This window comes from Puma concolor, chromosome B3, assembly GCF_028749965.1.
Source record: "Puma concolor isolate L17-30 chromosome B3, mPumCon1.1.hap2, whole genome shotgun sequence".
NCBI lineage: Eukaryota > Metazoa > Chordata > Mammalia > Carnivora > Felidae > Puma > Puma concolor.
In genome coordinates, this window is record NC_141672.1 from 62,909,265 (window position 1) to 62,925,932 (window position 16,668).

At 40.1% G+C, this 16,668-nt stretch overlaps 1 long non-coding RNA gene across 1 annotated transcript; it reads right to left on the reverse strand.

The window, feature by feature from the left end:
- Window positions 1-12,263: 12,263 nt before the first annotated feature.
- Window positions 12,264-16,197, reverse strand: LOC147580001 (uncharacterized). The gene is made up of 3 exons (XR_015252410.1): window positions 15,657-16,197; window positions 13,892-14,008; window positions 12,264-13,149 (listed from the first exon to the last, which is right to left on the reverse strand). It is a non-coding gene; the product is annotated as an uncharacterized LOC147580001 (long non-coding RNA).
- Window positions 16,198-16,668: the final 471 nt, after the last annotated feature.

Genomic DNA, 16,668 nt, shown 5'->3' on the forward strand with positions numbered 1-16,668 from the left:
GAAAAATTAGCTTCTTGGAGGGGGGAGCCAAGATGGCAGAACAGCATGGAAGTTTTTTCTGTGTCTCGCATCCATGAAATACAGCCAGATCAACATTAAACCATCCTACATACCTGGTAAACTGATTGGAGGATCAACACAACAATCTGCACAATCTGAATCACAGAATTCAGCAGGTACGTGGCACGGAGAAGTGAACTTGGGGGGAGAGAAGCCGGTGGCAGGCAGGGAGCTGCTTTTGCAGGCAGAGAGAGGACTGAGATGTTGGGGGGGGGGCAGGGGGAGAATATGGGAAAAGCACCCCTCCCCAAAAGCAGCTGGAGAGAAAGTGGAAAATTGGAAACAGCCGTAGGGACTGAACTAAAAAGGGAAAAAGGAGAAAGGAGAAAGGAGAGGGTTTTAATTCCATTAAGACTGTAAACAAGGGGAGCGCAGTCTGCAACTCCACAGCTCGATACCTGGCGGTGCTCTGGTGGGAAGGGCGAATCCCCAGGAACAGAGTGGGGTCCGGGACGTTCTCGAGCCACATGGGGAAAAGTGGTTCCACTGCTGTAAGGACATTTGGTAGAGACTGTTGAAGCCACCTGGTCCCGGCAGACCCCAGAAAACGGCCACATTTGCTGGTGCTGGAACAAAGTCATTAAGGGTGAAGCCTGGTGCCACATGTGTTTTCTGATTTTCCATAATCCCTGAAATGCTGCTGCTACACTATCTCGCGAACTTTTTCTGGGGCGGGCTGGCACCTGGCTGCAGTCTCGGGGCACCAGCAGCAGCAGGTTCCAGCAAGCGTTCCTGGGTGCAGCTGACATTCGGCCATTGCTCATTGTGTCACTGCTCAGTGAGACCCTCCGGCAGAGGGGTGGAGCGGGTCAAAGCCGCAGTCCTTCGGAAGTAAGGGGCCAGGGAAAACAGCCGCATCTGAGACAAAACTCAGAAGAGAGGTATTGCCTGGGGCCTGGTCACGGACAGTGAAGAAGCAGTGGACGATATCTGAAGACAGAGGACAGGTGCGCGATTGCTAATCTGGGAGAGCAGACTGGGTAGCTGGCTGCTGCCATTTTCCCCGCTCCCGCGCATGCGCACATGCATTGACAAGCGCCGCAACACTCCACCCCAGTAGGCTAGCAGCGCCATCTAGTGGAGATCGGAGCTCTTACACTGAGCCCCGCCCAAATGGGCCAACTTCGCTCTTCAAGAACACAAGTCTCACCGCCTACTTCGTTTATGGACTATAAAGCACTACATATTCTGACTTCTAGGGGAAAATGAAGTAATTTCAGTCCTATTTCAATCTGTTAGCAGGTCCATCTATTCAATTTTCTTTCTTTCTCTTTTTCACTTTTCTTTTTCTTGAATACAGAAACAGAAAAATTCATTTTTATTTTCAATTTTTATTAAAAATATTTTTTTATTCTTTACTGTATTTTTTACTTTTGTGTAAAGTTTTTCTTTTTTTTTTTTTAAATTTTTTTTCCAACGTTTATTTATTTTTGGGACAGAGAGAGACAGAGCATGAACGGGGGAGGGGCAGAGAGAGAGGGAGACACAGAATCGGAAACAGGCTCCAGGCTCTGAGCCATCAGCCCAGAGCCTGACGCGGGGCTCGAACTCCCGGACCATGAGATCGTGACCTGGCTGAAGTCGGACGCTTAACCAACTGCGCCACCCAGGCGCCCCTAAGTTTTTCAAATTCTATCTTACTTCCATCATTTTATTTTAGTCTACTTCAGTGTATTCACCTTTTCAAATTTTCAAACGATTTCCTTTTTTTTCATTTTTCTTTTTTGTTTTTGTCGTTTTTCTTTCTTTCTTGAATGCAGAAAGAGAAAACTTCATTTTTACCTTCAATTTCTATTATAAATATTTTTCTTTAATTTTTTTACTATATTTTTTGCTTTTATGTAAATTTTTTCAAATTCTATTTTACTTCCATCATTTTATTTTAGTCTACCACAGTGTATTCACTTTTTCAAATTTTCAAGCGATTTCTTTTTTCTTTCTTTTTTTCCTTTTCTTTTCTTGAATACAGAAAGAGAAAAATTTCATTTTTATTATTAATTCTTATTAAGTATATTTTTCTTTGATTTTTTCTATGACATTCTTTACTTTTGTGTAACTTTTTTCAAATTCTATTTTACTCCCATCATCTCATTTTAGTCTACTTCTGTGTATTCATTTTTTCAAATTCTCAAACAATTTCCCTCCCCCCCTGCTTTTTTCTCTCATCAGTCAAACCACTTTCAACACCCAGACCAAAACACAACTAGAATCTAGCGTCATCAATTCGATTTTTCTGTTTGTATTTTTAATTTTTTAATTTTAATATATTTTTTAATTTTAATTTTTTTAATTTTAATTTTTCTACCTCATTAGCTCCTTTTCTCCCTTCAAAATGACAAAACGAAGGAATTCACCCCAAAAGAAAGAGCACGAAGAAACAACAGCCAGGGATTTAACCAACACAGATACAAGCAAGATGTCTGAACCAGAATTTAGAATCATGATAATAAGAATACTAGCTGGAGTCGAAAGTAGATTAGAATCCCTTTCATCCCTTTCTGCAGAGATAAAAGAAGTAAAAAATAGAATGAAATTAAAAATGCTATAACTGAGCTACAATCATGGATGGATGCAGCAACGGCAAGGATGGATGAGGCAGAACAGAGAATCAGCGATATAGCAGACAAACTTTAGAGAATAATGAAGCAGAAAAAAAGATGAAGATGAAAGCTAAAGAGCACGATTTAAGAATTAGAGAAATCAGTGACTTATTAAAAAGGAACAACATCAGAATCATAGGGTTCCAGAAGAGGAAGAGAGAGAAATCCCCTAACGTGGGGAAAGACACAAGTCAAAATCCAGGAAGCATAGAGGACCCCCATTAGATTCAACAAAAAACGACCATCAACAAGACATATAGTCAAATTCACAAAATACTCAGGCAAGGAGAGAATCATGAAAGCAGCAAGGGAAAAAAAGTCTGTAACCTACAAGGGAAGACAGATCAGGTTTGCAGCAGACCTATCCACAGAAACTTGAGGCCAGAAAGGAGTGGCGGGATACATTCAGTGTGCTGAATCAGAAAAATATGCAGCCAAGAATTCTTTATCCAGCAAGGCTGTCATTCAAAATAGAAGGAGAGATAAAAAGTTTCCCAAACAAACAAAAATTAAAGGAGTTTGTGACCACTAAGCCAGCCCTGCAAGAAATTTTAAGGGGGACTCTCTGAGGAGAGGAAAGATGAAAAAAAAAAAAAAAATATATATATATATATAGATCTCAAAAGCAACAAAGACTAGAAAGGACCAGAGAACACCACCAGAAACTCCAACTCTACAAGCATCATAATGGCAATAAATTCATATCTTTCAGTACTCACTCTAAATGTCAATGGACTCCATGCTCCAGTCAAAAGACATAGGGTAACAGAACGGATAAGAAAACAAGATCAATCTGTATGCTGTTTACAAGAGACCCACTTTAGACCTAAAGACACCTTCAGATTGAAAGTAAGGGGATGGAAAACCATCTATCATGCTAATGGTCAATGAAAGAAAGCTGGAGTAGCCATACTTATATCAGACAATCTAGACTTTAAAATAAAGACTGTATCAAGAGATGCAGAAGGGCATTATATCATAATCAAGGGGTCTATCCACCAAGAAGACCTAACAATTGTAAATATTAATGCACCAAATGTGAGAGCACCCAACTATATAAATCAATTAATCACAAACATAAGGAAACTCATCAATAGTAATACCATAATAGGAGGAGACTTCAACACTCCACTCACAGCAATGGACAGATCATCTAATCAAAAAATTAACAAGAAAACAATGGCTTTGAATGACCAGACCAGATGGACTTAACAGATAGATTCAGAACATTTCATCCAAAAGCAGCAGAATATACATTCTTCTCCAGTGCACATGGAACTTTCTCCAGAATAGACCATATACTGGGACACAAATCAGCCCTCAACAAGTACAAAAAGATCGAGATCATACCATGCATATTTTCAGACCACAGCGCTATGAAACTTGAAATCAACCACAAGAAAAAATTTGGAAAGGTAACAAATACTTGGAGACTGAAAAACATCCTACTAAAGAATGAATAGGCTAACCAAGCAGTTAAAGAGGAAATTAAAAAGTATATGGAAGCCAATGAAAATGATTACACCACAACCCAAAACCTCTGGGACACAGCAAAGGCGGTCATAAGAGAAAAGTATATAGCAATCCACGCCTTCCTAAAGAAGGAAGAAAGATCTCAGATACACAACCTAACCTTATGCCTTAAGGAGCTGGAAAAAGAACAGCAAATAAAACCCAAGCCCAGCAGAAGACAGGAAATAACAAAGATTAAAGCAGAAATTAATGTTATCGAAACCAAAAAAAACAGTAGAACAGATCAATGAAACCAGAAACTGGTTCTTTGAAAGAATTAACAAAATTGATAAACCTCTAGCCAGTTTGATCAAAAAAGAAAAAGGAAAGGACCCAAATAAATAAAATCCAGAATGAAAGAGGAGAGATCACAACCAACACAGCAGAAATACAAACAATAATAAGAGAATATTATGAGCAAGTATATGCCAATAAAATGGGCAACCTGGAAGAAATGGACAAATTCCTAGAAACATATACACTACCAAAACTGAAACAGGAAGAAATAGAAAATTTGAACAGATCCATAACCAGTAAGGAAATCGAATTAGTAATCAAAAATCTGCCAAAACACAAGAGCCCAGGGCCAGATGGCTTTCCAGGGGAATTCTACCAAACATTTAAGGAAGAGTTAACACCTATTCTCTTGAAGCTGTTCCAAAAAAACAGAAATGGAAGAAAAACTTCCAAACTCTTTCTAGGAAGCCAGCATTACCTTGATTCCAAAACCAGGCAGAGACCTCACTAAAAAGGAGAACTATAGACCAATTTCCCTGAAGAACATGGATGCAAAAACCCTCAACAAGATATTAGCCAACCGGATCCAACAATACATTGAAAAAATTACTCACCACGACCAAGTGGGATTTATACCTGGGATGCAGGGCTGGTTCAATATCCGCAAAACAATTCACATGACTCAGCGCATCAATAAAAGAAAGGACAAGAACCATATGATCCTCTAAATAGATGCAGAGAAAGCACTTGACAAAACACAGCATCCTTTCTTCGTAAAAACCCTCAGGAAAGTAGGGATAGAAGGAGCATACCTCGAAATCATAAAAGCCATACGTGAACGACCCAACACTAATATCATCCTGAATGGGGAAAAACTGAGAGCTTTCCTCCTAAGGTCAGGAAAAAGACAGGGATGTCCACTCTCACCACTGTTATGCAACATAGTATTGGAAGTCTTGGCCTCTGCAATCAGACAACAAAAAGAAATAAAAGGCATCCAAATCGACCAGGAGGAGGTCAAACTTTCACTCTTCACGGATGACATGATACTCTATATGGAAAACCCAAAAGATTCCACCAAAAACCTGCTAGAATTGATTCATGAATTCAGCAAAGTTGCAGAATATAATATCAACACAGATTGGTTGCATTCCTATACACCAAAAATGAAGCGACAAAAAGAGAAATCAAGGAATCGATCCCATTTACAGTTGCACCAAAACCATAAAGTCCTACGAGTAAATCTACCCAAAGAGGTGAAAAATCTATACACTGAAAACTATAGAAAGCTTATGAAAGAAATTGAAGAAGACACAAAAAAATGGGAAAAGTTTCCATGTTCCTGTATAGGAAGAACAAATATTGTTAAAATGTTGATATTACCCAAAGCAATCTACATATTCAATGCAATCCCTATCAAAATAATGCCAGCATTCATCACAGAGCTAGAACAAATGATCCTAAAACTTGTATGGAACCAGAAAAGACCCTGAATAGCCAAAGCAACCTTGAAAAAGAAAACCAAAACAGGAGGCATCACAATCCCAGACTTCAAGCTGTACTACAAGGCTGTAATCATCAAGACAGTATGGTACTGGCACAAGAACAGACACTCAGATCAATGGAACAGAATAGAGTCCAGAATGGGACAGAATGGATCCAGAAACGGACCCACAAACGTATGGCCAACTAATCTTTGACAAAGCAGGAAAGAATATCCAATGGAATAAAGACAGTCTTTCCAGAAAGTGGTGCTGGGAAACTGGACAGCGACATGCACAAGAATGAACCTGGACCAGTTTCTTACACAAAAATAAACTCGAAATGAATGAAAGACCTCAGTGTACGACAGGAAGCCATCAAAATCCTCGAGGAGAAAGCAGGCAAAAACTTTCTCCTTGACTGCAGAAACTTTTTACTCAACACGTCTCTGGAGGCAAGGGAAACAAAAGCAAAAATGAACTACTGGGACCTCATCAAAATAAAAAGCTTCTGCACAGCGAAGGAAACCATCAGCAAAACTAAAAGGCAACCGATGGAATGGGAGAAGATATTTGCAAATGACATATCAGATAAAGGGTTAGTATCCAAAATCTATAAAGAACTTATCAAACCCAACACCCAGAAAACAAATAATTCAGTGAAGAAATGGGCAAAAGACATGAATAGACACTTCTCCAAAGAAGACATCCAGATGGCCAACCAACACATGAAAAAATGCTCACTCATCATCACGAAAATACAAATCAAAACCACAATGAGATACCACCTTACACCTGTCAGAATGGCTAACATGAACAACTCAGGCAGCAACAGATGTTGGCGAGGATGCGGAGAAAGAGGATCTCTTGCATTGTTGGTGGGAATACAAGCTGGTGCAGCCACTCTGGAAAACAGTATGGAGGTTCCTCCAAAACCTACGACCCAGCAATTTCACTACTAGGCATTTATCCATGGGATACAGGTGTGCTATTTCGAAGGGACACATGCACCCCCATGTTTATAGCAGCACTATTAACAATAGCCAAAGTATGGAAAGAGCCCAAATGTCCATTGATGGATGAATGGATGAAGAAGAGGTGGTATATATATGTATACAATGGCGTATTACTTGGCAATCAAAAAAAATGAAATCTTGCCATTGCAACTATGTGGATGGAACTGGAGGATATTATGCTAAGTGAAATTAGTCAGTGAAAGACAAAAATCATGTGACATCACTCATATGAGGACTTAAAACAGATGAACATAAGGGAAGGGGAAAAATAATATAAAAACAGGGAGAGGGACAAAACAGAAGAGACTCATAAATATGAAAAACAAACTGAGGGTTACAGGAGGGTTGTGGGAGGTGGGATGGGCTAAATGGGTAAGAGGCACTAAGGAATCTACTCCTGAAATCATTGTTGCACTATATGCTAACTAATTTGGATATAAATTTTAAAAAATAAAAAATTAAACAACTTAAAAAAAATTAGCTTCTTCCAAATAAATGATGTGGGCTTAACTTCCAACAGCCAAAAACCATAAACAGGAAGAGTTGGGAGAGAATTCTAGAATAAATGGTTGAATTGAACTGAATTGTACCAGAAGATGTATAAGATCAAGAATGGAAAGAAAGAGTAATATGTTGCAGAAAAAATGTGCCTGAGACTGCAGGCATCTGCCAGGCTAGAGTCTCAAGCAAGCCAGCTTCTCATTTGGAGGACTTTGTATTAAATTCTTGCAGATTTCAAGCAGAGCTCTAGAGGGCAGCAAAGACGTGGTGTCTTTGATGAAGAAGGTCACATTAAGCAATACAGGTATCAATTTTCTTTTTCTTTTTCTTTTCTTTTCTTTCTTTCTTTCTTTCTTTCTTTCTTTCTTTTTTTTTTTTTTTTGCATATAGTGCCAATTTTTGTTTTGACTGATGTTTGGGTTAAAATAGTCTAGTTTATTATAGAAATGCAAAATTTTAGGGCTTAGAAGTCTTGTAGTGTTGTCAAGTTACATATAAGGAATGGCCCCGAGGGGCTAGTGATTTTAGTAAGGTCATTTGGTTAGATAGTGTCATTTAAGACCCCATCCCACCCCCTCACATTCACACAAGGACATACACACTTATTCGAGGTTCTAGAAAATTTTTTTCTATCCTGAAATCATCTGGGTATTATGGAGGCTTGAGTTCACACACTTAACTCATATCCTATGGGGGAATAAAAGGAGTGATTGGAATTCTTAAGTCTGAAGCTGGTGGTTTTTAAGTGCTGTAATTAAACTTGGACAGAGAGATTTCTCCAGAGTCAGATCAATTTAAATTTCCTCAGCCAATACTTCCAGGCTTTGGACTCTAGGTGGCAACATAGGACCTTTCGTTTGCTTTCGGGCGGCATCAGCAATCTGGACTGATCTTTCAGGAGGAAACCTGTTTATTTGGGTTCTTCTTGACCCTGGTGGACTAACAGCACTTTCTCTTAACTAAACTAATGATCAGAACCTGGATGCTCACTTCTTAGAATTATTTTCACTATAATCCTCTGACAATAACTATTATTTAACAGGTCATACTCTGTTATGTCATATATTTGGCAGGGTCACATCTACAGAGAAGTGCATTTTTATTGATTTTTAAACTTCACAGCTTTCGTACAGCTGCTGCCCCTCTTCACTGAGTCACCCCTGCCTCCTCCCCACTCTCCCCAGCCCACTCACAGTGTACAATTCTACCTACCCCCTTACTTTACCCTTGCACCCCCCCCCCCAATATTTTATTTGAGTGGAATCAGCTTTAAATGGGCATAAAGGACAATTCTGAACAAAAATAGGACTCAGAGGATGGTCTGGTAAGTTGGTAAGGGAGAGGGTGACACTTCATGCATCTGATTTCTGAATCCATAGTATTTCTAGAGTGGGGTTTCTGAAGAAATGTTCTAAAAATCACGTGGGATGTTTGGACCATACTTGGGACCTACTGGGTCCCAGTCCCTGGGGGTAGGGTCTGGGAATCTGTTAAGCTCCTAAAACTAGACAGCTGCAGATTTTCTTTTGATCGGATGGTAGTGCCATTTCAATCCCATCACAGCCTCTGGTATTCTGGCCTGGTGTCTGATTTCTACTGCTGAACTCGGATCCTTAAAGTTCATGAATAAAAACAGCCATCCATCTCCCAGTGCCTGCTTGTTCCTCCTTTTTCCCTAACAGTGACCTGACCCCATAGCACCTAAGTACACATGACTGGAAGGGTATTATGGAATGGAAAGGACTTGAACTTTGGAGTCATAGAGAACCATGATCAAATCTTATCTAGTGATTTAGCTTGCAGGGGCTTCAGTTTCATCAGTTAACTACAATCACACTATTGAGAGTTGACTATATTATTATTATTATTATTATTATTATTATCATTATTTGTCCCTTTTCCCTATTTAAAAATTTTAAAATATGATTTTACATTACGTGATAGACAAATATATTCTCATTACAGAAACTCAAATGATATAGATGAGGTTAAAGTCCCCTTTTACCTTTTTAACCCAAAGTCCGTGCCAGGTAGGATTGTGCTGAATACTGTTTTGAAATGTGCTCTGATGTCAGATCTTAGGAATCTTTCCATACTAGTACATTTAAATCCATTTCATTCTTTTGAACTGCTGTAGAACACAGTCTTTTTTCCAGAACTACAGATTCTCAAGAAATTGTACATACAGCTTTATATACTGTTTTTTCATTTCATATATGTGAATATTTCCCCATTTTGCTATAAATTCTGATGCTATACATCAGAAAACATGATTTTAATTATTTCATAGTTATCTAGCATATAAATATACTAAAATTAATTTAATAATTTATTTAATAATTCTGACTGTTGGATATTTAGGTTGCTTTCAATGTTTGATTATTGTTCCTTTTAAATAATTCAGTGCCCCCTTACACTGCCCATTTCCATGGCTCCCTTATTTAGGGAATATAGATACATGTATTATAACCAAGTAATTAAAGTCTTTGTAAAGTGTGTGATGGGGTCAAGGTCAATTTGTAGTTTTTTCCTTTACCTTAGGCACAAATTGCTCTATGAGAGAGAATGGGTGTTACCTTCTAACTTCTTAAACTTTTGTTGAAACTCCACTCTCCTCAGCCAAATAACTGAAGCAAAATGAAGGTATCTTTCCAGAACTGTTTACTTTGAGCAGGTGAGCATTTTCACAATTAGAAGGGAAGTTTGCAATCAGTTTCTTTAATGGAAAAAGGCACTCTTATAGAATTAATCCATGCCTGGCTCAGAGGAAGTAAGACTCTCTGAAATTGATTGGATTAAAGGGCTCCTTAAAATCAGAAATACTTGGGTACTCATCTGCTCTGCTGGGTGATTGACAGAGGTCTTCAAGCCATCATTCTTCATGGGAGGTACTTGGTGTTGAATTGTTGTGATTTCAGAGCCTCCTGGATTAGGATCAATTAAACCCATAAATAGAAATGAGTTGCCATTATTATCCCTGAAATGATACCCCAACATGTTCACCTGGCCCACTCCTGCGTCATGCAGGAGTTATAAACAGACTTGTAGCACTTGGATGGGCACAGCTAAATGCAAATGCTGGGAGTAATAGTCATGGAAAGAATGTGCTGGGTTTTAAGTGAAACATGAACTTGACTATTTTGCCCCTTTAAAAATACAAAGGGAGCAGGAGACATAGCCTCTACCCTTGAGGACATGTTAATCAAATATTACTATACTACCAACAACATTAAAAGCTCCAAACTAGAAGGCTTTATAAGGGAAATAAAATGCAATAGTGACTAATGGCAGTTGCAGATTTAAAACAACACTGAGAAGGAAATGAATAGCATTACTCCACAAAAGTAGTCTGGATATTCCAAATATTCAGTGTTTCTCCTAGAATTACAATGCTCTTTGACTCAGAAAAATTTAGATAATTTGGGGTTCAATTTATGTTGTACAATTTTCATTATTTGACATCTGCTATCTTTGGGAATGTGATTAGAAGGATGGTCCAATAGCTGAGAGGAAGCTGATCTCTCTCTTTCTGTTCCTTTGTCTCTCTCTCTCCCTTCCCCTCTGCCCCTTGACAGATTCATCCGGTCCAAGGAGAAAGAAAATTAGGACTCTGGATGTATACAGCACCATCTGTCATATGTGGCATCTGTGATTTCTTAACACCTTCCATAACGCTGGGAACAGGGACTGCGGTCTCCATTTTACTGAGAGAAAGTAAGGCAGGAAAGAGTGAGTGAATGGTTTACTGGCCACCCAGCAGGACTGCAGCATAGCCAGGATTAGGGCACAGGGTTTCTGAATTCCAGAGTACTCCTCTTTGCTCTTTACCACTCTTACATTTTGGACCAAATGCTTGCACGCTTGCTTCCTGGTTAAAATAACTTATTTCACTTGCTTCTACCAGAAGCAAAAAGTTACCCTTTGGCCATCCCCTGGGTGGAACTTTGTTTTCAAGCACTCACTTCTAACTCCACAGGGCGATAAGCCACTGGGTCTCCAGGGAATTTGTGCTGGGAACCCAAGGGTGAAAGGTCATCCCCCCTCACCAACTCCTGTTCTTCCTTTGGTGAGTTGTCAGGCAGCCTCTCAACCATTGATCAATCAACCCCGACCACAGCCTGACTTCCATTCGGCTATCACAAATTCTGACAAAACAGGCATCTTCCTCCCCTACGCAGCTGGCCTCTCTCATCACCTCCGCGTTTTCTCTACCATTCTGTCCCTATCTTATCTTTCTCCTTTCAACTCCTTAAGTCTTGAAGCTGTATTGACTCTAACCTCAGGAATTAGTCACCACCCTCTGGTGACCTGTAGAAGTTTCCATGAATTCGCACTCAGCACCTCATCTAGTGTGGTCAGATCACCTTTAAATGTGGGGGTTTGTGCATATGAAATAAATAGTGGATGAATCAATAAATAAAGACCAGAGGCTTTGTTAGAGCTGGGAAGAAATGTGGAGATCATCTGATTCAACCAATTCATTTTTACAAATGAAGAAACTTAAAAAGAGGTTAAGTGACTCTCTTGGGTTACACAATTACTAACATAAATAGTATTAACCAGATCTTCTGACACCCAAACTGCTTTTTCCCCCATGAAACCATCCAGCTTATACTTACTATAACTCTTATTCTATATTTGTCTAATTCCATTCATTTTTTTTAATGTTAGAGATAATGGCATTTTTTTATTTAAGAATTTACCTATTATCTCTCAGCTTTATTCATTTTTGATAATAATGTATTACATCCCATACAGTATTTTAAAAACTTAAAATTATTTCCTAAATATCAAGGTAATACATGCTTAATGTGTAAAACTCAGAAGTAGTCTATAAAGAAAAAATTATTACCCAGTTTCGCCAATAAGACATAATTATTGTTAATGTTTTAATATATTTCCTTCTAGTTTTCGTACACTTTTCATACACTTTTCATACATCATGCTGTTGGTAGAGTTTTATATTCTAGAGTGTTTGTTTGCTTAACATATCATAAGCCTCTACTGTGTCATTACAAATTCTTTGTACATGTGATATAAATAGCTACTTATAATCCTATCATTTTATGGTAACACTGTCATCTTAACCATACCCCTAACTCTGGGTGCTTAGGTTACTTTCAACTTTCCATTTTTTAAAAAAATTTTTTTAATGTTTATTTTATTTATTTTTGAGAGACAGAGAAAGACAGCATGAGCGGGAGAGGGCAGAGAGAGAGAGAGGGAGACCCAGAATATGAAGCAGGCTCCGGGCTCCGAGCTGTCAGCACAGAGCCAGACGCAGCCTGACGCGGGGCTCGAACCCACGAGCTGCGAGCTCATGACCTGAGCCGAAGTCGGACACTCAACCGACTGAGCCACCCAGGCGCCCCTCAACTTTCCATTTTTTAAGGCGATGCTTCAATGACACTCATGCATACGTATTTCTGATCTTGGAAAAAAATCCCGGAAGTGAGTCAAAAGCTATGTATATTTTTAAGGTTCCTACCAATTGCTATCCAGGTAGATGGTGCCAACTGACACACCTACCAACAGGCTTCAGAGTTCCCCTTTTAAGTATTTTTCCAAAAATAGTATCTCATTTTTATCATCAATTCAGGTTTGACTGGCCCATGGTTTAAAATAGCTGCTGAACACCAGTTCAAAATCAAAATTGCAAACCAGACTCACAGTCCCCTCTGCAACTGTGTTTCCTTAGATTGTTCAGGCTCCATTTGGGTTAGCCCCAGCCTCACGATGTCACTGCAAAGGAAAGGTGGCAGCTCTTTTTATTTGCTTTCTGACTGTGTATATTTTACTGTGCTAAATGTAGTTGAAAGCAATAGAGAGTGGACCATATGCTAGAAACCAGAGGTACAAGAGTTTCTAGCCTCAAATCGGTCTCAGTATAGACCAGGAGATACACCTCCCAAAGCCAGGAGGAAGGACAGAGGGATTGCTGCTGCTGTACTGGATGTCTGCACAAGGTGTGTGGATGCCCAGACCAGGCACACAGACGTCAGCCCCTGGAGGCAAGGGCAGCTTTTAAGGAGAAACAGCACTCAACCTCTATCTTCAGGGGTGGGGAGTGTGTCAGACAGAAGACCCGAGATGACAACAGTCTATGCAGATGGAATGTACTGAAGCAAACTGCACTGTGGCAAACACTGTAGAGGTCAGCCTCTGATCTCCAGCCCCTTTAGACACTTGTCATCTTGGGACGGTTACTTAACTTCTCTGTAGTTCAGATTCGTCAACTATAAAAATATCACTAAAATAAACAACTTCAGAGGACTGTGAGGAATAATGGAGAAAACTCAGGCAAAGTGCTTAGAAAACATCTTGGTACATTGTAAGAGCTCCCAAGATGTCAGATACCATTGTCGTCATCATCATCACTGAAGCAGTGAGTTCCTACGAGGAAGTGGTGGCAGATGTGGGATTGGCAGGAGAAGGGTCAGTGCACGAAGGCCTTCTATAACATTCTGAGAAGGCTATACCTTACCCTGATATCCATCATTCCCTTTGAGATGTTTGCAGTTTTGGAGTTAACTGTCTCCAGGCAGGAGGATGAACCGATAATCTCCTCAGATTCCTTGCAGCTCTGAGACAGGATTCCCACCTGAGAGCAAAAAAGTCAGTTTTTATTCTAAGCACACAATCTTACAGAACACAACTGCTTCCATTTAGCTTTGTGCCAATAACCAAAGGAAGGTATCTTCCCTGCACTGGTTAACAGTCACCTAGTGGGAATAATTCTTTTTTAAAAAAAATTTTTTTTAACGCTTAATCATTTTTGAGAGATGGAGAGAGACAGAGCATAAGCAGGGGAAGAGGCAGAGAGAGAGGGAGACACAGGATCTGAAGCAGGCTCCAGGCTCTGAGCTGTCAGCACAGAGCCCTACATGGGGCTCAAACCCACGAACCGCAAGATCATGACCTTAGCTGAAGTCGGACACTTAACTGACTGAGCCACCCAGGTGCCCCAGGAATAATTCTTTTAATAATATCAAACTATTTAGTGACAGAATAAATTCCTAGGGATGGGAGAAGTGTATAAAGGACTCCCAGCCAAAAGAAAAAGATCTCGGGTATTATCACCTCTCGTGGGGCTTGATTTTACTGGAAGGAAATGTAAAACAGGAAGGACTGATTTTGTCCAGTGAATAGAGACTCTCTGCTCCCTTTCCCTCTTTTCCCTTGTAGCTTAAAACACTGCAGCATGGAGGGCAGTTGGACCACAGCAGCCCTTGCCTCCCATGTTGGGTTCATTTCTTTTTCTTTTTCTTTTTTTTTTTAATTTTTAAGTTTATTTATTTTGAGAGAGAGAGAGAGAGAGAGAGAGAGAGAGAGAGAGAGCACAAGCAGGGGAGGGGCAGAGAGAGAGGAAGAAAGAGAGTCCTAAGTGGGCTCCAGCATGGAGGGCTCAATCTCATGAGCCATGAGATCATGACCTAAGCCTAAATCCAGAGTCCGATGCTTAACTGACTGGGCCACTCAGGCGCCCCAAGCTGGGTTCATTTTTGACTACCTGGTTGGTACATGAAGTCATCCCAGGTACTGCTCCCCTGTCCCCTCACTCCTGTCTCTCTGCCTCAATCTGCCTGTCCCCAGCTTCACACAACTCAGCTCCACTCAGCTTCTATGAAGGCAAATATGTCTCTAGAGATGCATTGTTTTCTCCATGGACAGACCGGCTGGAAGAAAGGAAATAACTGTCCCTCTGAGTGTGTACCAGTTGTCCTGGCACAAATATTATAGTGTCTCTTTTCCCTCTCCAAAGTGTCCTGTTTGGAGAGCAAGTTATATGCAAACTCTACAGTCACATGTGTATTAAACATTTATCCTATCAAGGCCAGGGACTGGGTCATTTTTTACTAGGCAATCTCCAGCACATGCCACAAATCTCCTGTACTCTCTGTAATTTAACCTTGGATAATAGTCCTGCCCCCCATAAAGGCTCTGGGACCTGAACATCAGTTTTTACATCTGTAAAGTGGAGATAATAATACTTACCTTCTAGAACTGCAAAGAAAACAAAGGGACTACTGATTTTATATTCTGGGAAGTGTAAAACATTATATAGATGTCATGTTCCAGAACTTAACATGGCAATTGTCACATGGTAAGCATTCCATAGATGCTTGTTGGTTGAATGAATAGATGAATAAACTAGTAATGATGAATTAACAACCTTTAGTGGGGAAACGATTGATTCTCCTAAAATTGGAGCACTATACTTAGCAACCAAAACTGATTTGAAATCTTACCTTACAGCCAATCTATAGATAATATGGCAAAATGAACCTCTCCCGTAGGCTTGCTGCGAGGACTAGAAAGAAAGTAATCGAGAAATATTAGGGCAAGTGGCAAATGAAGCTGAAACACAACTAAAGGTGACATAAGGAGACAGGTCCCTATAAGTTGGCCCTTACTGTCACTTCAGGGCTGGCAGGTGACAAGAGAGGGGCAGGATGTACCCTACCTGGTTTTCTGGTAAAGCTCATAACCTCTAGACAGTACTGAGCCAGGATGGTGATTCAAGTTGGATTTCTTGATTCTTGTTTAACTTGGGAGCATAACAAGGGAAGTGCATTGCTCATACCAGTGTGGAAACGCCACTGTCGGGTGCACTTTTATGACCTGACTGGTCCCTCACTAATAGGTACCATAAAATGCTAATCTGTCTTCTTTTCTGATTGGAAAGGGAAAGTTCAATTAGAAAACAAAACATTGAACTGAATTTGTTTTCAGCCTGAGTGTTAGAATGTATGATTCTGGAATCACAGAAGTCTGACTTCCACATCACATTTGATTTTTCACAGTTAGAGCTAACAAAAAGGAGATCCTGACAAAGAGGTAGGAATCTCAACTAAATACCCCTAAATACCGACTCTGCATCCGTCTCCTAACACTGGAACTGGCCCTGGCCCAGTTATTTGGCATTTTGTGGCATTTGAGCCCCACAGAAATTATAAAGGCTGTGGGATTTGTATTGAGTGATAGGATGTTGGATGTATACAAAGCCTCTTCTTTTAGAAGCCAGTTTTTTAACTTTGAAAAATCAGTTTATGGGGCGCCTGGGTGGCTCAGTTGGTTAAGCGGCCAACTTCGGCTCAGGTCACGATCTCACAATCCGTGAGTTCGAGCCCCGCGTCGGGCTCTATGCTGACAGCTCAGAGCCTGGAGCTCGTTTCAGATTCTGTGTCTCCCTCTCTCTCTGCCCCTCCCCCATTCATGCTCTGTCTCTCTCTCTGTCTCAAAAATAAATAAACGTTAAAA